This window comes from Amblyomma mixtum, chromosome 1 (genome assembly GCF_055824585.1).
Source record: "Amblyomma mixtum isolate Tamu chromosome 1, ASM5582458v1, whole genome shotgun sequence".
Classification (NCBI taxonomy): Eukaryota; Metazoa; Arthropoda; class Arachnida; order Ixodida; family Ixodidae; genus Amblyomma; species Amblyomma mixtum.
In genome coordinates this window covers 264880357-264903170 of record NC_143012.1, presented here as the reverse complement: position 1 = coordinate 264903170, position 22814 = coordinate 264880357, and the positions used below count along the sequence as shown (strand labels likewise).

At 42.3% G+C, this 22814-nt stretch overlaps 1 long non-coding RNA gene across 1 annotated transcript; it reads right to left on the bottom strand.

Moving 5' to 3' along the window:
* Positions 1-13173: 13173 nt before the first annotated feature.
* LOC149371608 (uncharacterized) lies at positions 13174-15124 on the bottom strand. The gene is made up of 3 exons (XR_016292005.1): positions 15037-15124; positions 14337-14488; positions 13174-13399 (listed from the first exon to the last, which is right to left on the bottom strand). It is a non-coding gene; the product is annotated as an uncharacterized LOC149371608 (long non-coding RNA).
* Positions 15125-22814: the final 7690 nt, after the last annotated feature.

Below are 22814 nucleotides of genomic sequence, written 5' to 3'. Positions count from 1 at the left end.
ATATTATTAGTGTTTATATTAACAAATAAATTACCTCTTGGGGAAGTTCTCGCTGATGATGGCAACATTAGGAAGGAACTGCATGTTGTACCCTCTTTTATTCCAGCCACATTCATTCTGTAAAACAAGCTGCTCAGGTTACATGCCGTCTCTGCCTTACATTCAGAGCTAGTGGCGTGATCTGCATAACCTGGATTTCAAAAAGGTTGCGCAACTCCCGAGAGCGCCACTTTTAAATACTCCAGCACTGATGTGCTCGTACGCCTCGAGGTTGTTCTCCAGAAAGTCGCAATCACTCAACACGACGATGCTCGGCTCCCTGACATTCAGGACATCAACCCAAGGTTGAAGGAGCTGTACTTTCACGATGTTGTGCCTAAGCCACACAACAGCGACGACCCCGGGTACCGCGCTGCTTCTCAAAGTTAAGAAGCATCTCAGTAGCTTGAGCCTCATCGAGTGTGCTCGAAAGCGCTTCATCGAAACGCGAACTACAAAGGAGAAGGGCAATTCGAAACGTAGTGAGAGGATAGCTCAGAGATGCTGAGCCGACATAAATGCACAGGAAGCAACCTGAGTACTCCGCACCAGCTTTCTTTTTTTTTTCTTAGAGCGCTTCATTATAAGCCGCCTACTTAAATTACGCAAACGTTTAAGACTTTGAGGAAGAGGTGCGTAATTTTATTCATCAAATCGTGTAATAATACCGTATCGAAATATCAACTCAAATAAGATTGTATAGCCAAGGAACAGAATCGAATAATCGTCCGAATATTCGCTGCTTGTGGCATGTGAGTGATAACAAAGAAGCGCCGGCAGCGACGCTGTGGTGCGGTGCAATAACTCGTGGAGTTGTAACAAAAACTGTTAAATACGCAATATTGATAACTACTGAGAGGGCTGAACAGCAAAACATCACACGGATCAGAAAATTAACTTCTGCTAAAGCAGGTGCCTCAACTATATTAGCACCATGCTACTGGATAAATAACTGAGAGAAAAACTTCATTATCCGTTCCACGCCTAGATCACACATAAGAGCGCAAGATAACAGCTAGGCTTGAGAGATCGGGCACCATGGCAGAATTTGATAAATATGGCCGAAATTGCTAAACCGTGGGCTTTGGAAGAATTTGATTGGTCATACATACATGAGCAATCTGAGCGCTTGTACCCGTTCTCAGGGACTTAGTGAGAAAAGCAGAAGTCTACAATAAAGGCAGTCTTCAGGAGTCAAATGAAGGCCTTTTTGTTGAAAAATTGAATAGAGTGTTTAGAATAAATACAGAAATGAGAATAAAACGTGAACGAAGAAACCATTCACTGAGAGCGAATGGCATGGAGAAACCTGAGTATGCGTTAATATAATATAGTTATTTTTTGATTGATACAGGTAAATTGCATCTAATACCGAGGATGAAGTTCTGCATTTGACAGCGGATAGCAGTGTTTCATTTTCACAGGGCTATTTTGTAGACAGGTGAAATTTTATGTAGAACTTTGGCGTCAAGATATTGTGCACCTAATTCAGCGCACACACTTCTGATTGGGGAAAACTGAGTGTTTAGCGCGCGCTTTTTGGTGCAGCGTAAAGATGTGTCGATTAAGAACAAATTAATTGATTGACGTTCGTAATCACGGAGTAAACGCGACGTGTTATTTTTTTTCTTCACCCATATAAAGGTTGTAAACACCACGTCCTTGCATCGAAGCTTTCGCACAGGCTTTGAAATCTTGTAAAATTTCGGCTGATCAAAAAACTACCGTGTTTTGTGGTCAGCACCTGTCATTCTGATAAAAAACTTCTCCATTGGACAGAAGCTTTCCTTATTTGTTGTGGTGACGTCACATCAAAGTTCATATACAAGACGTGCGCTGCTTAGGTTGACAAGGATAGAGTTCAAGTTGAAGTTGAAAGTTTATGACGGAATCCAAACAAAGTTACGTGCATATACAACGAGAGATCCCATGCTACAAGACGGCGGGCAACACGACAACACGAACGGTTAAGAGCAATCTAGCAACTAATACTTTATTCCATTCCAGTGGAAAAAAGGAAACAGCATGCGACAAAAAACACTACTTTTATCAAGTTTTTTTTGTCCCATGCTTGCTTTGTCTGCGGGAATAAAGCATCAGTTGATAGATTGCGCTTAAACGTTCGTGTTGTATTTAACTCAGCTCTTTTAAATCTAAGAGCACACGTCTTACATATGACCATGTTCCAACTAGCCAAATCCCAAGCCCTTCTTGACATCAACGTTCATGTTCGGTAATTCTTCAGTAAGGGGGTCTCCTAGGGAGCCTGCATAATTATATTTGGTGTTCTATTAAATCTATGCACCTAAACGCCGCAGTTGTCAAAGAGTGCGGTGGTTTTCGAATACATCAACTGAAAACGCCTCTTCGAACACTGTCGTTACGAACGGTATTTGATACAGAGGATACTCTTTTATTGCGGTGCTCCCCCTGATGGCAATCATTCAAAGCAAATTTGAGAGTATGGAAAGACATGAAATATATTGCTGGACAGAGAAGAAAGCCTGAACCTACTTGGAGAAAGTCGTTTTTATTTTCCGTGCTCCACATGAAGGTCGTTACTGCGCACTTCGTGTTCTGAGTCGTTGATCTGTGTGAGATAAAAAACGAAGCTGTCGGTTGTCCTCGCTTATCAGATCAAGTTTTTCGCAGCGTTATGTTGCGAGAAAAAATTCTGTAAGTGGAGAGCTTGAATTAAAATCGTTGTGACATAGAAGAAAGCGACGAAAAAGAATGCGTGCATTGCATCAGAGTTGTCCGGATCACTGCCGCTGAAATCAAAGTCCCACTGTCAGCTCGGCAAATCGGATGAGATGGACGAAGCGTTTTCTCGCTCGCCATAAAAGCAGTAGTCGGTCAGGTTTTGAAACAGGAGTTCAACGTTTGATTTTAGGATCTCACCAGCCTCCTATGCTAGGGGAAGATTCGAAATCGATTATCGTCAGCGCCGCATTTAGGTCATCCTTTCGCAATCTCGTTTCCTGCCGCCTGTGGGACGGACCATTTTGCTTTATGCCATGAATACTGCGCGTATGCCTGTCCAACTTGTTGTTTTCTTTTGCATTGTACTTTATTGCTGTTACTATACGCTATCGAAGACCAAATCGTTTTCTGGATTTTTATTGTGGGCATGGTTTCAGCCATATCTGCGAATTTGTTGCCTATGATCTAGTCTGTCAGCGACTGTGTTATGTCGTCGAGGTATTACAGCGAAGATCTTACCCACCTTTTGAATTCAATTTTTTTTCTCCTATGCCCCTGCATCAAGGTGCTGCAGACGTGTTCTCGATCGAGCCGCGCATCCAAGTTTTAATCTTTGGAGCGAAGGCTGTCGCAAACTCAAGCATGGAATACGACACTGGGAGCATGGAACACGAGCGAAATGTCATGCTCTGTGGAGCATCGGTGGCCAACACTTATCTGCAGCATGAAAGTACTTTTTCAGCCTCCACATGCACTGATAGGTAAACGCATCTGGTCATTGAAAGCAAGCTGCCTTTTTCTTTTTAATTATTGGAAGGCGGCCCTCACGACTTATATTTCGTTGCAATGAAGGTGACTTTGCCAGCTGACCCTTGTGCGGGCAGGCGAAGCATGCTTCTTTCTATCTCAGATGGTGGTTATATTCCCATTTACGGTTGGTTCCACCCGCAGGAGAAAACATGTTATATTTCCTGCATTTCAGCTGGAAGATTTCGCCCGTTTTCCTTTTCGGCAATGATTTTTGTTCTCTATGTTTATTCTGACTAGCATGCAGTGACATTACTGATCAAGCCCGAGGTCGTAATGGAGGATTCTGTAAAACCTTCGTTTACCGTGCCGCGGTATAGTTCTGGTTAATCACGAAGTTAAATGAACGGGGAATGCACAAATACTCCGTTTTGTTGTTCCCTGTTAGTCACCGATCACCCTGGCTTCTGCTCTGAAGGCATCTTCCATACGGGAATATTCGGTGCGCACTTGAGAAGTAGACAAACAGAATATTTTACCAGTTCGCAGCACGTATAAGAGATCCTCTCACTCCTCGTAAACTTCTGGGGAAGTAAGCGTCGCTGCGTTTTTGATGGCGAGGGTTCCATATAGAGGCATTGAGCAGCAAACCACCACGCTGGATGTGCAAATTTGTAGGCCCTTTCTTTCAGCCGGTGGCGTCACACTAACGCTTAATAAATGAGCGTATTTCATTGAAAAAACCATGGCAGCATTCGGGTTTAGCCGACATGTGAGTATTTCACTCACTCCAGCAGCTGCAACCTGAGAAATGTCTCGCATGATTGCTGCGCCATTCCTGTGGTATAGACTATCTGTTAAAGGTCAGAGCTCGTGCCGAATACGCATTTTTCTTTTTAATCGCGGAGACTAAAACCATAACTCTCAAGGAATGTCGAAGCAATTTTTTCCTGTAGAACCTTGGGGTACTTTAAATGCAACATGGGCCGCGCTTGAAGTTCCCTGCACAGAAATTCCATCATAAATTGACAAGTTTAATAAGAGAATCATATCCTCTTTCTCTCGGGCACAAAGCTAGGGTAAACTGCGACACTATTTGCTGACTAGATGGAAATTTACGAGTATCACTTCTCTTGTGCAGGGAGATTGCTAACAAGCTGCCGTACAAAGGCTCTTAGACATTGGCCAGAAGGCACCTCGCGTGACTGACGTCGCGCAACTTAATTTGTCTCTCCACGCAGTCTCGTGCTTACTTTTGCGCCTGGTTTTAATCGTTGCAAAATAAAGCAATAAAAAACTGAAGCTATTAGGTGCATGTACTACATTACGCATCAGGTAGCAATGAAATCGGCAACAGATTATAGGAAAGTCGAATCTTGAAAAAATATGCACTAAAATGTTAACGCATGCAGAATTTCTTTTCCGTTACCTACAATTATAAAAGCGGTGCTCAAAAAGGTGGCTCTGTGAGCGCCCAGTGCGCTCTGAATAATTTAGTTTTGCCTCTTGCTTTCTTTGCAGCAGTAGTTGTTAGAGCGGTGCTTTCTAATTAAGGCTGTGAAAATCTGAAATCTGGCTATTTATTTATTTATTTATTTATTTATTGGAAATACCTGCAGCGCCCGAAGGCATTATTGCAGGGGGGATGAGGATACATAACAGAAGAATAGGCCATAAAAAAAAGAGGAAGAAAAAAAAGCAATACAACAAGGCATGACACAGCAAGTACAAAATGAATGAAATATGAAACAACAAAAAGACATGACGAAAAAAAAAGAAAGCCAACTGCGCACTCATACATCCGACAGCAACGCGCGGAACATAGACTCTGAACGGCACTCAACAATTTCATGGGGCAGGCGATTCCAGTCATGAATTGTAGATGGGAAAAATGTGTTTTGATAAGTGTTAGTTTTGCATTTAATTTCTCTAATCTTCCACCCATGGTCAAGTCTGTTTGACCTGAAATGCGGTGGAAGCAAATAATTTTCTTTATCTATTTTTATTTTTCGGTGAAAGATCTTATACAGCATTTCTAACCGGGAGTTGGTACGGCGTTTCCGTAACAGCTCCCATCCCAGCGTTAGTTCAATGTTAGTAACACTGCTGTTAAAATCATAATTACTTGAGACAAACCGAGCGGCAAAGTTCTGAACACGCTCAAGCATGTCTGTTAAATTTAAAGTAGGGGGGTGCCAAACAACACAAGCATACTCCAATATTGGCCGAATATAGGTGAAATAAAGAAGCTCTTTAACTTTTAGTGGTGCCATTTTAAAATTTCTTAGAAAATTTAGCATGCCATAAGCTTTAGCAGAAACGTTGGAAATGGAATTGTGAGACGCGGTTACCACGAAAAAAAAAAGACGGACAAAGCAAAGAGAACAACAGGACATCACGCAGTCGACTAGCTTTAATCAAGGATTTATTCATGCATACTTTTATTTACACTGGCTTTTCTCAACTGTCTTAGAGATGCGAGCTTTGACCCTAAAATTCATGTTTCAAGGATCCCTCCTAGTCACAGAAATAGCACCTTGCGTGTTGCACATGTGCCTTTTTTGTTCGAGCCGCATCTGCATTACGGCATTTTTTAACTCATGATAGCTTGAATAGGAACTCCTGTGGTCCGAGGCATCGAAATTAATTACTTTTATTAATGGCAGCAGCTTCCAAGGCCCCTTGTCGCGTCGGTTTATATACGAAAGTACAGGACTGAATGAATCGTGAATATAACGAAAGTGCCTCGGACCCCATATCGTGTGAGTGTGGAGTATTGCGGGCAATTAGGCAGAACTGCGAGACGCAGGACTCGAGGCGTGGCCGACACGCAGTGGAAACACGCGGCCTCTGTCTCGGCCGCAATGAGCCCCCATTAATCAGAGCTAATTTGATTGTTGTGGGCTGCTAGTTTCACGACAGTGAGCTGCTCTCCTTGTTGGTTCCCCTCTTATCTCTCTCCACGCTTCTGTCTTTCCGGAATAATTTTGATTCCGTGATTCTATATAACGGTTAGCATATCAAATTAGGAGAAGTTTCTTCCACATGCCCTTGTCTGACGTGTGTGTTCAGTGTTGGTCAAATGCTGCCAGGCTACCACGCTTCGTAGTTAGCTGCTGGAAGCGCAGGCTTATCGGTTCTAATTCCTCGGTTTTAAAGTGAGGCTCAGTCAGTCCTCTTCAGGAGCTTCAGAATGTCAGGCGTTAGTTTGCGCCCCATTGCACGGCACAAGAGAAAACCTGCGCCCGCATTCCAAGTTGCGCTCCATTTGGATCAGCCTCTTAGCCCCCAGTGGACCCTTGGCTCAGATGCTGGAAACAAACGTCGGTTGTACTGTGACTATGAGTGCCGGCAGGGGTCATCTTTCATCAGGATTTGAAATCTTTATGCGAAACCCGCTTTCCTCTGTGTAACTGTTAACTGTTTATACCATTTGTATTCAATGTCATCACCATCACCGTTTTATTTGCTCTTTTATTAGTGTTCTTATTTAATTTTTCGCTTTATTTTTTCTTACATTGCTCTTTCTGCACCACTGCAAAAGTTCTATGGCTGTTAGTGGACACATCAAAATGAATAAATAAACGAAAGCGTGCAACTAAATCGTGCAACTAGATTCATTTTAGGCAATTACCATCGTACATCTAGCGTCACCCAAATGAAAAGGTCTTTAAACCTCCTGCCCCTAGCTACCCGCCGTAAGCACTTCCGCATCTGCCTATTCCATAAGATTTTCTACTCCAATTTTTGAACCTCGCTCTCGATGGATTCAACCAGCACCGTTCATTTCTCACCGTCGTGATCATCAACACAAGGTCACAGTGCCTCATTGTAACACAGTGACATGTGCGCAATCATATTTTCCGCTAACCTCTAAAGAATGGAATTCCCTACCGGCATCATTAACTAGCATCACTGATTCAACTCAATTTAGAAGAATACTTACCACTCTGATTACATAATGACCGCTTTTGCATTTTATTGTAGTGTTGTGTTCTCCACGTACCAGTATTGTTCTTAAACTATTTTATTAATCTGTTCTGTGTTAATTTTGCTCACTTCCTTTTATCCGGCCTCAGTTGTTCTATAGTTTTGTATGAATTGTACTTTGTTTATTTTTCTTGTTATCAACTGCCCTTCCCCTCTGAAATGTACTCTGTACCCTGAGGGTATCACAAATAAATAAATAAATAAATAAATAAATAAATAAATAAATAAATAAATAAATAAATAAATAAATAAATAAATAAATAAATAAATAAATAAAAAGTAAAATCCTTACAAGAACCGCCTTAAAATTCGAGGCTAAACTTTTTCCTTTTGCCAAAGACAGAACACTGCCAAAAAAGAAATCCACCAAACATCTGTCCAAAGGCCAAACTAAAGAGCCATTTTGTTTTGTTCCGCTCTCCCCGTACACCTAAATTGATGCATGCAATATTAAAAAAGTTTTTGCACTTATAAAGGCTGAATATGTACTTGTGCTCAAGGAAAGTAATTTACCTAAAAACGTCAAGCTTTTCAGCAAGAGACTGCGTACGCTGTAGACGTAGTCTCCTATGCTAAACACCAAGAAGTTAGTGTGGTCGCACAGTACGACGTTTTGCAGTTAATTTGGAGGAATAAAGGAGCACAAAGAAAAATTAACGTTGCAAACACTTTCGCTACACGAGGGATGAAGGCATCTTTGCGTAATAAAACAGCAAGACACCGTGACGACTTCCAGGTAGCACGGAGTTATACCTGCCATCTGCCACAACGTTAAATTTGAGAGAGAGAGAGAGAGAGAGAGAGAGAGAGAGAGAGAGAGAGAGACTCTTTAATGAAGAGCAGAGAATTTAGCCGGCGTTTAAAAATCGCTGGCATGCTACTCTGCGTAGGGAGGGGAATTTGGGAGATAAAGACAGAAGGAGAGCAGAGTGGAAGAGGTAAAAAACGATTCTTATTAGTGTGTTTCGTGTGCCCCCCCTATGTAATACCCTCTTGCAGAGGGCCTTTAGGGTATTTGAATAAATAAATAAATAAATAAAATGCGGCCATGAAATGGGTACTAAGGATGCAATGGCGAGTATTGATGTAACCTATGGAGTGATGGAGTGCATAGTCCGTCAAATGGGCCGACGAAGTTCACTGCATGAAGAATGCATGAAGGTGACGTGCAAGTGAATTTAAAGCTTATAGAGATGTCCAATGTCTTTTAAATATGTGAATAGAAAAGTCATTGCAAGTCTCTGTTGCCTAAGGTAGGCTAAGGGACCTAAAACTTTGTCCATTGTAAGGGGCACTGAGCAGAGCTTCTGCATGCAATGTTCATAGTACGCACGCTCGTTAGCATATGCAGGGCACTCAAGCAAGATATGCTCCACAGTTTCTATCGCGGCACAGTTGTCACAGTGCGGACTGTCCATTTGTCTAAAACGGTATCGTAAGCCGTTTGTATATGCAGCATTAAGACGAAGTCGATGATAAAGTGTTTCCAGATGTCGAGGAATTCTGGGTGAGAGTCTTGATCTAAGATGTGGGTCGATTGAGTGAAGAAATTGGTACTGATATGTCGGCAAACTCCAAAGCTGATACATTTCTTCGGAAGCGAAACTTTTGGACACCTGGGACGCATCAGATTTCGTAAAAAAAGTGAACACGCAGTGCGTGCCTTCAGTGCTTGCACTGCAGGAGTCCCAAGACACCGCTTTCAGACATTTCTTTTTTATGAAGTAAATTAACAGAACACATATTCACCAAAATGTCTTGTTATGCTCCTTTTTCTATTTATGCGTTTAGAGGCTTTGCACATTTAGAGTTCAGAATGTTTCCATGGCGCGAAGCGCAGGCAGATCCGCAGACGCCTGTGAACTACCGCTGGCGAAGACTATCAACGTGCACATAACTTTTCGAGGGTCAGTCCGCAAAACTGCCCTCTGAGCTGACTAGCGAGCTCAGCGCAGAGCCACAAAGCGGCGGCTTTCGACAGCCATTACTGACCCAGAATAACTACTCCGTCATCTTAAACACCTTGTTATAGTCACGCGTTGCTTACGACTGACCGCCAGCATGATGAGCGGGTTCACGCAGGCAGAAAGTAAAAACCTTCACGATGTGACACAATGCGACAGGTAAGCGAGAGTGTTAAAACAGCGCTTGCAAGTGTACGTACGCTAAACGGAAGCATTTAACAAGAACTTACAGAGTGTGTCGCATTAGCTCTTGTAGTTCAACGTACGCAAACGCAGACGAAAAGAAAACCTCACTCTTTAGTCAATAAACTGATATTTCTCGTTAGGCCTAATAGCTGCTGATTGATTTGTGGGACAAAGCGAAAAAAACCCGCCGATTTATTGCCAATCTGTTTTTCTGCACACGTGATAAGACAAAGCGAAAGCCCTATGCATATTTTATGGCTGCCAGACGTAGCGAAAAAAAGAGTAAGACCATCGAGTTTACTCCGGAGCAAAGGGCCCGCCTTCAGAGCGCGCCGCCATTTTGGTTGCTCTACGTTGGATCATCCGCTAAGGAAGCTCCCTGCGTAGTGTCCAGACTGCCGCATTCACTTGCAGCGTTTGGCACAGTAAGGGTGCCACTGAAACTGGCGGATCCGAAAGAGACGCAACTGTTATGATAGGCCGTGGCGTCCCTTTTAATTGTACGGCAAATATGCATTCGATAGGTTGGAAAAGTAATGAAATGTAGTAACATGTTTAATATTTTATTTTCCACTACCAAATAATTCCACACAGAGGGCAGGTGCCTCACCTTGGAGCACTAATACACTCTAATGACTGCATGATGCAGTTTACAGATTTCGGTTTTCAGTGCTTATTTAATTTTATAGGGGGCCCGAGGGAGCGACACCCTTGGTTATTATTTTCGTATTTCGGACGCACTGAGGCCAGAATTGCTCTAGAGAGTAATTCGACGCACTTTTCTAAGAGTGAAGGTACGTGTTGGTGCACCATCCATCCGGTGCGTACCGTAGCTGGTAGCATTACACAAGATTATACCTGACCGCAAGTCACAGCAGTCGACAATAATTATATTTCACGCGGTTTATCTTCCTTAACTTTGGGGAGATTTCATTAAACTTGCATGGGAGCCAATATAAACGCATTTCTTTTGTTCACAACTTATTTTATACGTTTTGGGTGTTACAGCAAAGCGAATAGCGCGTATTGGATGAGACCCTCCGAAACGAAGAAGCATGTAAGATACAAGGGTATTGCTGGTGCAGAACTAGACAGTTGCTTCTTCGAATCTCTTTCACATTGTCTGCTTTGAACAGCGGAATACTTTTATTAAACTGTAATAACGCTATTGAGATGAATACTGAAATGAATTTCGTTATAGCTGATGTGAGAGGTACGGCGTATAACACAAGTAAGGGAAGAAACCTTAGGTTCGCCCATCATGAAGCACAAATCATGCGTTTTTTGTAAGAATGTGCGGACCTGCTTCGTGATATGTTCCTTGGCCAAAAAGAAGCTCATTCGTGACATATATTCTACCGTACTTTAAGAAAATCAGTTTAAGAGTAAGCCGTCAAAAAAAAAAAAAGAATTCTTTTTCGATGTTCTGTTGCCTTGTTAAATTGAACCACTGCTCCTGTCTCAGCGATCTTGCAGACAAAGTTGGTTGCCTGAATTTCATCTGACCTAGTAGCCTAGAACAGACGCTATGCGATGTCTCCGTGTAGGCAGGAACTCAAAGGGTAATTAAATATTCCGCGCTTGATCGGGTCTTCCCTATATCTGATTTTCCTGCGCCGTCGCCGTCAGTTCTCCGCGACGCATCTTTCCGCCTTTGCGCATGAAGACCGAGCCCGACTGGAAACAAAAAAGAGACACTAACTACTTTGTTAGTAGTAATTCGCGGCCGCTGTAAATAATATATACGGTATGCAAGACGAAATCAAAGAAGATAAAGTCGTTGTAAGAAGCGTACATAAATAACTCTTTGAAGACGTGAAATTTAAAAGTTATGTGCCAAGGTTGTGGGCTATAATCAGCAGTGAACACGAGAAACAATAAACAACACAAGATTTGTCAGTAATTCTTCGAAAAGGATTGCCTTAATTTGGAAGGAACGTGCCTGGAAAACTGAGAGCTAATTGGGAACCTGATACTTTCACGACATACACGAGGTAAGTAATAATTTAACTCAAGGAAATGCAGTGATGTGTTTATAAAACAGTGTATATAAGGCGCCCCGTACAGGACGTGCAAACTCTGTTTTGATGTTAGGGCATCCTCATCGTTTGCCGCAAACTCAGTGTAGAATATTTTTTTATATTTTCTAAATCCGGCTGCCGTGGGTCGCGACTGCCACTCGGAATGCGCGTATGTGTGCAGGGAAGTGGGAAATTACATGAAGTGTGGCGTAGGTAGGACTCCACATCAGTGCAAGTAGACATGGGTTAATTTAAGCTAGCATTAAAAGCACCTTTGAGGACTCTCGGCTTCACGGCGAGTAAAGGAAGAAAAAAAACTATTTAGTTCGCTTGCAACGTTTGATACTTCAGCAATTATACTTCGACTAAGAGTGCTGAAAGCTTAGTAAACAGTGCCTGTACACGCACGATTTTTATCTCTTTGCGTATCTAAACATAATACCTACTGTGTAAATGCCTGACAATTCAAACGTATGAGATTCTTGCTAACTCTGCAAAGGTAATTATTTATGGATGGAAACGTTAGGAATACACTCTTAGTCTGGTTCCACCTATGGATCCACTTAGTAGCTGGAACATTTTTGCAAAAATGTTCCACCTATATAGCTGGAACTATGCTCCAGATACTCCAAAATATGTGGAACAAATTTCCGAGGTTTTAGCCGGAACAGTGCTGCGCCTATATATCTGAAACAGCGTTCCAGGAATTTAGCAGGAACGCTGCATCATATAGATAGCTGGAACCCCGTTCCAGGTATCTTGGGAACCACATATTTCACTCTAGAGTTCCTTGCACGCAGTGCACTGTTTGTACAAACCATAGTAAAATAATTTTGTCTATATATGAACAAAATTATTCCACAATAGTATTGTATATGCAGTGCACTGCACACAAGGGACTATAGGGTGAAATATAAAGTTCACAAAACACCTGATATGAATGAAATCATCCTGTAGTAATTCTTAACAGATATACTATATGCATATTCCTGTACCGTTAAACCACACTTCTTGCATCAAATTCACAGTATACAATCATGATTTCTGTTGGTTGGACACCTAGTCCATCAGCCAAACTATACAAATAGAGTCTGATGCACCCCTAAGTTTAAAGCTTGAGGTTGTGGGATGAGAGATATTAAAACTCTTCTTTCATCACTATGCAACCTAGAATTGCCTCCTGCATAGACAAATGGGCAATAATACACAGATATGCTTGCACTTCAACAGTGTTGTTCATGGTTGATGAACACAAGCATCCATTACATCAAAGCTTTATTTCACTGGCACAAAAAATACAATACTTAATTACTCGGAGGAAATTGAGGCTTTTATTTTCAAATATGACAGCTGTCTCTTAAGATGCTATATTTGATGTGTTAAGATTTACCTTAACGCTTATCCGAAACCTTCAATCCTTTATTATCAAAACCATGAACTATACAGGAATGGCTGTGTCTAAATAAGTCTGAGGCCTTTAAGCAGACTCTTCAGTTTGAAGGATATCAGCTCTTTATCAAATTTTTCGTTTTGCAGCAGCAATGTCTGAACTAGTCCCAAAGTTTAGCCAAAAGCATGCGGATAAGAAAGGTACAAAATGAAGTAGATAGCTAGGCACAAAATAAGGGCACTCTTCATAGATGAGCCGGGAGCCAAGGCAATGGTGTTCTTCCTGGTGACGATCATTATCAGTCCGTCGTCAGTAATGATACATGGGCCTGGTACGGGCCTGTCAGTGTTGCATCTCCCCTTTAATGCAAAAACAGTCCAGGCTATATACGCAACAATTCATTGACTGCCTTGATACGATGATTTGCATGATACATTATTTCAAATGTAAAACAATAAATGCTCATTTAAATTACTCAACGAGGATTCGAAAGACACTACTACATATGAATCAGCATGTAATATTAGCCTAGGCACCTAAATAATTTATAATTGAACTTTTTCTGTCATGCTAATTCGGCTTCAACAGCTGAACGATAGCTGTAACATCAAAAAGTGCTTTTGTCACGTGAGGCATGGAAAAACGTCCATGTAGTCACTGCTTCTTTGTTTTGATTTACTGAACTGCTGAAGTCAGCCTTCTTCAAGAACCACAATGACAACAAATGAGGAAGCAGTGATCATACTGCAGTTTTTTCAAGTCTCACATGACCTGCAAGCACACACTGACGTCAGAGTCCTAATTCGGCTGTTGAAACCGAAACAGCACGAGAAAGAAATGCAATTATAAATTATTTATTGGTCGTAGGAGAACACCGGGTGGTAATTCATGCATAATAATGCCTCACACATCACCACAAGCAAGAAAACACGAATCAAAATGTTAAGTGTCTATAGTTTCTTAAGCTCAATTTTAACTAAGCATGAAAAACATTAATCACTGCCTATAATGATTTCTATTCTGCATTCTTTTGAATGTATACCAGTGAACACTCATTTGAATGGCTAGTTTTTATATCAGCGGAAGAACTGAATGCTAGCCTCCATACATTCTTTGTCAAGAAAAATTCATCATTTATATTAAACAATAAAATAAACATGCACCACAGGTTCTTGCACATTTTCAGCCAAGTATTACAGACATACCTATTATGCTGCCCAGGGACCCCAAATATTTTATGCATTTTCATTGTTGCTTAAGTCTATCAGCAGTAATTACAAAAGGAAGCTGTCTTACCTGTGTGATCACACAGAATTCAGAATTTTTTGGTCGAAGATACCCATCCAGCTCCACAAAATCTGCCCTGTGAAGTGCCTGCTGGACATCTCTTATTATCTTTCCATATCTTGCATTGTTGCTTTAAAAAGAATTTCTGCTTCAAGTGTAAGCTGCAAAAAAACACCAACTTAAGCACATATTTTACAGAAACTATTATTCGACCTTCGTAAGGAAACTGCCCATAATTTGCAAAGATATCAAAAATATTGACAATTTCATGAGTCTATTGGGACCTCACACAGCAAGACACCAAATGCAGATGCTAGGGCAAATTGCAAAATGCAGAATCTATGCTCTACCTTTCCTATTTTTAAATAAGTAAAGGTAAGGCCACTAAAATGATCCAGATACTGCCGATCATTACCTGTACAGATGACAGTTATGTAATGCACTGCATATATGCTGATTCATTTATGTGCTCCAGGGTAAGTTACATTGAAACCACATCCTTGTTTTCCAATGCAACTTGCAATAGCTCTTTACAGATGAAGGAATATGCAACTAGTGACATGCACTGAGAAAAGTGATCACTACCAGCAACAGAACAGTTTATATTTACTCATAGGGGATGTGCTGAAGTGCTTTGCAGGTTGCATTGTGCTATGAAGCTTGTTCAAAATTCTTGACAAGAACCAAAAGCAAAATAGCATACTCTTACCACGTCTGCATTCAATGAGTAGGCAGGCAGCTGTTGTGGAGTCTCAGCCTTATGAGCCGCAAATGTTACATGCAGAAGAGCCTTCATTCTTATCAGGTTCAAGTGTCCAGCATCAAACACAGCATCCTGTAGTGCCGAAATGTGAACAAAAACTTTTACAAAATTCATTCCAATGAGTATTGTTAGCAAAATCACACGGCAGCCGAAAAATGTGTGCACTGAAATCCCATGATTGTTTCAAGGACATTGCATATCATTGCAATGCCTTTTACGTCACTGCAAGGTCTTGTGATACCAGCGTAACATTTGAAGCTGTGCATTTTCATCATCAGGTATACTACTGAGGTAGAAACCATTTATTATAAGCAAAGAAAGGCTACTGTTACCTTCAATTCAAGCAGGGCATCATTTAGAGAAACAGCTGGCTGAGAAACATCAGCATTGTGAACAATAGATGCAGCAGCTACTTTCTTTGCATGCAGTTCTCTTGTTTTTTTTGCCGAGCTTACAGAGCTAACGAATTTGCACTGTGGGAAATCCATAATATGAAAAGGCTGAGTGCATCAATTTAGTGCTTACATTTCGTACAATAAAACATATTTAAAAAGATATCTTTATTTTCACAAAATAGACCTAACATAAGCTTACGTTATATTTACAGGAGCTTTCAAAATTTTACTCTTTTTCAAAAATATAGTAATATAATATAATGTAATGTAATGTAATATAATATAATATAATATAATATAATATAATATAATATAATATAATATAATATAATATAATATAATATAATATAATATAATATAATATAATATAATATAATATAATATAATATAGTGATATTGCATGCAGTTACCCTTGCAATATCAAAAGTTTTTCAAATAACAAGCATATACTTTATCACATTTTGCTCATCGCCCTGACAACTGGTTCAATATGCAATTGCACACAAAGAAATCACATTTACGTGGCGTCTACAAAACAGATCTACGATTCGCACCGTATTTGCTACAACAGGAATGAACACTAAACAAGATACCATACAACCAAACGTGCGCACGCTTACATTACCTGGACGTAAAGGCACAGGATCATTTCGCTCACCTTTTTGAAGCCGCTAACTTTTTAACGAGGGAAATATAAAGGGCGCTATTAGCTAGTATACATACTTCAGAATAAGAACGATGCCTCAGGGCTTGTCGATCGGCACCTTCTACGCTTGAAATAGGCACAGATCGAGCTTAACGTAATTCGAAATCCAGAACTGAAATCCGCCCGGCACCGACAACTTGCAATCCACAACCACAGGAAACTATAGCGTATGGTCCATTTCGTTGCGGAACCCGAATTCGCAAGGTCCATGACGAGCGCGCGTAAACCTGACCACACACGTAAAAAAGCGCCCGGAACGCAACGGCCGTGAACGGCGCCGGCCGTGGAATTAGCAGCTCCTGCTACTTTAAACATAACCGCCGTACAACTGAACAGCATTCCTAATTGTACGGCGGTCATAGCTGACAAAGAATTTCTGGCAATATCTTTAGTAACCGAGAGGAGGATCCTGGCGGAACAGCGAGCCCTATCCGCAAAACTGACAACGCCATTGCCCGCGTGCGTAGCGAACATGTGCACATTTCAATCTTCCAACCGTTGGTTCCTGCTCTAACCCACAGGCGCGGCATAATGACTAACCTAGCAGGAGCACAAAACACACATGCGCCACTAATTAACCTTACAGTAAATAAGAAAAAACCACCTACCTTTAGCAATTTTCAGCGATCCAAAGGAGACTGCGTCCTCTCTTGGCGGAAGGCATTCAAATATCGCGGCGTAGTGCGGAATACAAAATGAACGCAAAAATTAACGGAGCTTGCCGCCAGTGGCGCGCGAGAGAGATACTGTATCAGCGCTGCGGGCGCCTCAGTTGACGAAGCGGTGGCGCTGTGGTCGTGTTAGTGGCTCCGAGAAAAAAATCTGTGCTCTCCTAAGGGAGGAACTTTTCTTTACTATGGTGTTATGTTTTTCGGGCTCCTGCATGTCCGGGGCCGTCGGCGCGGGTCATGGCGGGTTCCGTTGCACGCACACGAACGTTAGTTGCGTCATACTACCGAGCTCCGTACGGGCTGTGTGTGCGGGCGGTGTTGACGATTTTGTGATGGCGCGGAAGTGATTTCTGCCGTCTGGGCTCAGTAACATGCACTAACACTGCGTAGCACAGGGCTGTTTTAGCATTTTGCGGGCATCTAAATGCGCACGCCGCTACCATGGTTCAGTGGCGCGATCTTGGAAAGAGCGTCAGTGGCTCTTTAATATTTCTGCCGTTTCGAGCGTAATGGTCATGCATTGCAATCTTCCGGTCCCTGCTGCGCTTTAGGAGTGGGTATCGTGGTATACGTTTGAAATAAAAAGAAAACTACGGTCGCATTGACGGATGTGTAAAGCAACGCATTTGTACAATATTCAAGCTTTCTGCTGCAATGATATGGAACTCTTTCACTTTAGAGTCCAAACACGAAATGGATGTTTTAACATCCTACACTAAAATGTTACGAGAAGTTGCAAGACACCCTGCTTATTGCGTATAGGGGGCCTTTTATGTGCTGTGGCCGTGGGTGCATACAAGGCGTTTATAAGCTAGAGCACAATGTGACGCTCAAAGACGGTAAAAGGTCATCATCTGTCCCGCTCCTTGTTGAATGATTTCGCGCGGCAGACGTCCTCAAAACACTCAGCGAAAGCACGGGGCAAAAGCAATAATAAAAAATAGGCAAAAAAATGCGATGCTTCAAGAAAAATTAGCTGTGGTTTAAACTTTGGCCAACCATGGTGAGAAGCTAAAGCTTCCTTTGCATGGCTACGTTCACAAACGCCACGCACACTGCCGAACGAATTGTCGGTAAAGCGTCGATGAAATGCACGCGTAGCCGAGTCGTCACACTCGCTGAGTCTGATCACAAAGTCAGTGTTCCGGCGCTCCATCTCAGTTGAAACCATCTCCGCGTCCAGTGCCGAAGTTGGAGAAGCCTCCGACTCTGCGTCGCTGGTTAGTTAAAAGGTTGGGTGGCCTCTCAGCCAATAATCAGTTTAGCCCGCCGCGGTGGCTTAGTGGTTATGGTGCTCGGCTGCTGACCCGAAAGACGCGGGTTCGATCCCGGCCGCTGCGGTCGAATTTCTTTGGAGGAGAAATTCTAGTGGCTCGTGTACTGTGCGATATCAGTGCACGTTAAAGAACCCCAGGTGGTCGAAATTTCCGGAGCCCTTTACTACGGCGTCTCTCATATCCTGAGTCGCTTCAGGACGTTAACCCCATAAAACAAACCAAGCCAAACCAATAATGAATTTAATCTCCACCTACCACGGTAAGGAGGTTCCTCACAGTCCGATGGTGCTGTTGCCATCTGCCATGGTGGGCAGATTGTGATGACGTCAGTAGGTCACATGACCTCTCCCAACCAATAGGGGAAATTCAAGGATAAACTCACTGGCGCTGCTCTCTTGAAAACCTGGCGTAGTAAAGCTTTCGCTTCAAAAATTCAGTCCTGAACAGGAAGCGAACCCGGGACCACCATTATCTGCGGGACAGTTGCTCTCCCAACGAAGTTAACCGTGGCTATTGTTGATGGTAGGGCGAGGCCGAATCGATCCACAACTCTAAGTGAAACGGTTCTGGTGGCGTATATACAAATATAGCAGCGCATTGACCCATAACAGTATCCTCGTGGTGCATTACACTGCGGGGTGTAGACAAAGGTTGCAATGCACAAAATTCTCAAGCGTGCGGTCTGAGATCTTATGTGGAACGTGTGAGAAATAAGCGGATCAAAATAAGTTCAACAACCAGCAAGTTCCACTTAAACCTGCTTGGTTCGCTGCGGGACGGCCTGTTCCACATAAAGAAAAACAAATATAAATGAAAAATTCTTATGGTTCCACATAATTAAGTGTGATCCTGATAAAATCCCCCTTGTTCCAGTGAAACTGGTGAGCCAACTCAGTTTATGTGGAACATAAGTGGAACCAGATTAAGAGTGTAGAGAGGGTTCGCAAATGAAAAATTTGCCCTCCAGCTGTAATTATTAAAGATTCGATGATTAAACATTTCTTGTCGTTACTGTAAGCAGCATTGTATGTACAAACAGTTTCTACTAGTTTCAGCCTACTGTGCGTATTTACAACTTGAAGAACCTGTTAATACTTGCATTTACTTTTGAGTAGAACCAGCCCAGCCGTTACGAAGAAACTTCTAAACAAGTCCTGCCAAAGCAGCAACATGAGCTCATAAAAATACCAAACACCGATGATGTCAAAAGATCCAACCATATTGGAAATAGCACCTAGGAAACCCATTAAGAGTTGGCGCCCATTTAATGAAAATGTTTTGCTTAAGAAGTGCAAATTGAAGATATTCGACCTACGAATAATTAAGATACAAAAAAGGCTACAAATTTCCTGACCTTTCTGATGTTACTTTGTTTTCGCTGAGTTATTGGCGCTAGTTACTAGTCAGTTTTGCTGAACAACTAAAACAACAGCAAGCCAAACTTCGTAGTCATGAACTGTGACCTTTGTAGCAATATCAGCGAGCTTGCACTCGTTTGTGATCTGTTTTTCATTAGGCTTACCTTTTTTGCCGTGTAGTGGTTATCTGTGGAGTTTTCTTGTAGTCCTTAGTTATTATTCTTTTTCTTAAATTCAGGAGCATTTATCTGGTATCTTCTTCCGCTGACTTTCGGGTCTTGCGAAAATGTGTCGCTCTAGGAATTCTGTACTCGCAAAATGCGATGCAAATACGGGATAGGTTCTGAAAGCGGAGTCAGAAGAATATGCGGAGCCTTATTAGGTACTGGCTCATGGCGTAAGGAACGAAGTTAGGCGTGCAGATATTAGAATTTATGCGCTGCGCCACATCCCCGCTTCAGTATTGCTCATATTTCATCCGCGTCAATGTCCCGGGGTATCTCCCGCAGCTGCCGTCGTAAAGCGTCACTTTGCGAAACTCTGCATAGAGCCCGTTCGAGGTTACGTCATATGTATTCGAACCCAATATGCGTCTGCAAGAAATAACCCGGTTCAGGTCAACATTTTATATATGAGCAGGAACTATACACCTAGAAATTCTACTTTCATGCTGTGCGCCTACTCTGAGAGTAATAAGCTAGACGTAATAATGTATTCAGAAGGTTGATATCCGTTACTTTTTTGAAACCACTATAATTTCGTTTATATTCTCTAGTTTTGCAGCAGATGAAAGCAATACCGCTAGTTTCGCCGCCAACAGAAAAAGCTACTTGAGCAACTTCGGCAATATAAATATTTTTTCAGCCTCTTTTCATCACACTTATGACGCAAGAAAGCCTAACACATCACGTGAAACGGCCTTACTGGCGGCAATGTCGAAGACTGAAATTTATTTGCACCGTAAAAAGAAAAAAGAGGGCGGTGACTTAAGCCTCGCCTTTAAAAGTAGAAATCGGCAGCGCAATCCATTAATTGAATCCAAGCAGTAACTACAAAACACGCAGTACACATCCTAGTTACATTTCTCACTAATTACTATAGCACTATTTAAGGGATACGCGAATAATATCTTACACATGAATACACGACACAAACACGCATCGAATTGTTCAAGTGCAACAAACAACCACATTCTTTTTTAATTTCGTATAATTACGTAATTACAAATAAACGTACTCATAATTACTCATGTACGCATCGTTGCGCTGGGAGCCGCCGCGGTGGCTGAGTGGCCATCGTGCTCGATTGCTATCGCGGAAGATGCGGGTTCAATTCCGGCGGCGCGATTGCATTTCGATGGAGGCGAAATTCTAGAAGCCCGTGCACTGTACTTGGTCAATACAGGTTAAAGAGCTCCAAGGGATCAAAATTTCCGGAGCCATTCACTACAGCGTCTCTGATAGCCTGAGTTGTTTTGAGACGTTAAACCCTCCAAAAACCAAAATGCATTCAGTTCACGTCTCTAAGATACTTAACCAAGCGAAAAATCACTACTCATTCACTAGGCCCATCTTTTTCAGCTTCAACCAGTGATCCTTTATGGCCTGTGGGTAACGTGCCTGTCTCGCGATCCGACAGTATTGGGTTCCCACCGAACATTCCTTCCACACCTAAAGTACACCAGTTTTAATTTGAGCTCAATTACTTTTTTTTTGGTTGTGGGAGCCTCGCTGATAATTTTGGCACCGATCCAAATATCTTTCACCTGTTCCAAAGTTTAATTTAATCAAATCTTAATTAAAAAAATAAATTAAATTTATTAGATTAAGTAAAAATTAGTTTTTAATTTGAATTTCTCACTCACGTCCAACGAAGCCGCCGACAACGACACCGGCTTTTCTGCGGCGCGGAACCCCCCACCCCATCTTGTTAATGAGGTAACGCGATCTTCCCCGGGAAGCTAGAGACTGAGCTTATAAGAAAACCTTGTTTTGCTGAGACCTCTTAGGCCTGCAAGTCTGCTGCGCAAAGAGCCGCCGCGGTGGCTCAGCGGCTATGGTGCTCGGCTGCTGACCCAAAAGACGCGGGTTCGATCCCGGCCGCGGCGGCTAGAATTTCTTTGGAGGAGAAATTCTAGAGGCCCGTGTACTGTGCGATGTCAGTGCACGTTAAAGAACCCCAGGTGGTCGAAATTTCCGGAGCCCTCCACTACGGCGTCTCTCATAACCTTAGTCGCTTTGGGACGTTAAACCCCATAAACTAAACCAAACCTGCTGCGCAAAGCGAAATCAAAGTGCACGTCTGTGAAGTAATACTAAAACATAGCGTGAGTAACTTTGTTGAGGACGCAGGAGAATATCTCGTACACATGATCAGCACTTCCCGCATCGTACACGCTTCTCGCAACACTTCTCGCACCTGTATATCTGCAAACATGCAAACAATTTTTAACGTTTATAATTTTGAAGCATGCCAGATAATGAAGAAAACCGCAATTCCTGACGCAGCCGATGGCCGAGAAAAGCCCCGCTCTCATGAAATGAAAAGAACGAGTAGGTCCTTGGCCACCGCGAATACTGCCTGCGAAAACGTTTTTTTTGGGCTAGTTGGTTGGTGGTCAATTGTGATGTCTGAAATAGAGCAAAGATCCCCGAAAAAAAAAAAGAGTACAGAGAGGAAGCACGGTAGGGTTGTCGCATGTTTCCTGTTCACTTCCCTGGTGTTATTCTCTTTTTGCGCTAGTCAAGATGTCTGAAAAGTATCGTCTACACGAAGTGCGAAGGAGCCATGTGTTGTTGCGGGAACTTGGTTGCAGTGTATTGCATAAAATGAACAGTTTTGCATCAACACTTACGTTTATTAGCGCCATCACAATCTATGATCATCTTCGCGATAGCTGTTCGGGCTGTAAGCCAAAATTTAATTTTTATGGCTAGCGTCGTGGCTAATTGTTCTTGGGACAATTTGCACGAAGCGTAGAATGTAGTTCAAAGATTTTTCATACGTGTTCGTTCAATTGGTCGTACGCAGCTCTTCAAAAAGATTAGGCAGTTGCTTAGCTCTGGTTAAGCCTGGATATACAAGCGAAAAGCTTCAGTTACACTTGGTTTGACGTCATGGCGGTGGCAGTTCGTGCACAATGCACTGGGAGCACCACGATAACGGTGGAGGCGTTCGGGTGGAGGCGGAGGAGGAGACGGAAATCGGCATGGTTAAAATTCAGGGGGCACTTTGGCTCTCTAAAGTGCTGCAAGGCGAAAGAGTTTCCTGGCGCACTGTTTGTATCTTATTTATTTTTTATTGCGAAAGCAATACTA